General features: G+C 43.5%; 1 non-coding gene across 1 annotated transcript; it reads right to left on the bottom strand.

Moving 5' to 3' along the window:
• Positions 1-313: 313 nt before the first annotated feature.
• Positions 314-395, bottom strand: trnas-gcu. Its single transcript has one exon. It is a non-coding gene; the product is annotated as a tRNA-Ser (tRNA).
• Between the last annotated feature and the right edge of the window lie 630 nt (positions 396-1,025).

Raw genomic sequence — 1,025 nt, 5'->3', positions numbered from 1 at the left:
TCTCGACACAGAGGCATGTGGAGGGATGGTGGCATAGTAGTAATGTCACTGGACTATTAATCTAGAAACCTTGGATGCTTTGGGGTATGGGTACAAATTCCACCACGATAGCTTCAAAACAATCTGGAATATAAAACCTATCTTGGCAATGGTTACCTTGACAAATATCATCGTAAAATCTCATTTGGTTCATTTGTGTCATTTAGAAGAGGAAATTTGCTGATCTTACTCTCTCTGACCTACATATGAATCCAGCCCCGCAACAATGAGGTTGATTATTGATTTACGTCTGAGAAACAGGTGAATGAAAGATCGATGAGGATGGGATTCGAACCCACGCGTGCAGAGCACAATGGATTAGCAGTCCATCGCCTTAACCACTCGGCCACCTCGTCTCATGAGGTTGATTATTAACTGCCACTTAACTACAAGTCACACAGTTCAAGGGAAATTAGAGATGGACAATACATGCTGATCTTGGCAGTGATGCCGACATCGCATGAAAGAATATATAAAAGAAATCAAAATAAATCCTCAGAAACTGGGTGGTCTTCTCAAAGCTGCCCTGCTGAGCTGGTCTCGTTGGTGTTATCGCCTCTGTTGCCTGCAGAGGGTGAGTAGCCTTTTCGTGCGATATTCCTTGTCCCTGAGGATCCATCCATGCACTTGAGGGTTAGAGTGAAGTCTTGAGGTAGATTGAACTGCTGAAGATGAAGGAGCCATGGCTGTTGCCAGGAAAACCTGCATAACCATAGAGGAAACTATTGCTGTAGTCACAGACTACTTGATCTTTGAAGGAGTGGATGCCCTTCCTGCTGATAAAGCAGAGCAGACAGTTTCAATCAGGTTGGCACTGCCAGGGTGCCTGGGGCATCATTCAGAAAGAGCACCTGGCCATTTGAGGAAGAATTTCAGAACAAAGAAACAACCTCTTTTTAAATACTGCACTTAGAAACAGCACTTGTTCAAAAGATGGAGCATTTTAGAGTTAATGAACCATGAATCATAGATCTCCACAGTACAGA

Source organism: Scyliorhinus canicula, chromosome 5, assembly GCF_902713615.1.
Source record: "Scyliorhinus canicula chromosome 5, sScyCan1.1, whole genome shotgun sequence".
In the NCBI taxonomy this organism is placed as follows: domain Eukaryota; kingdom Metazoa; phylum Chordata; class Chondrichthyes; order Carcharhiniformes; family Scyliorhinidae; genus Scyliorhinus; species Scyliorhinus canicula.
The sequence above is the reverse complement of the archived record's forward strand: the minus strand, read 5'-3'. Positions and strand labels throughout refer to the sequence as shown.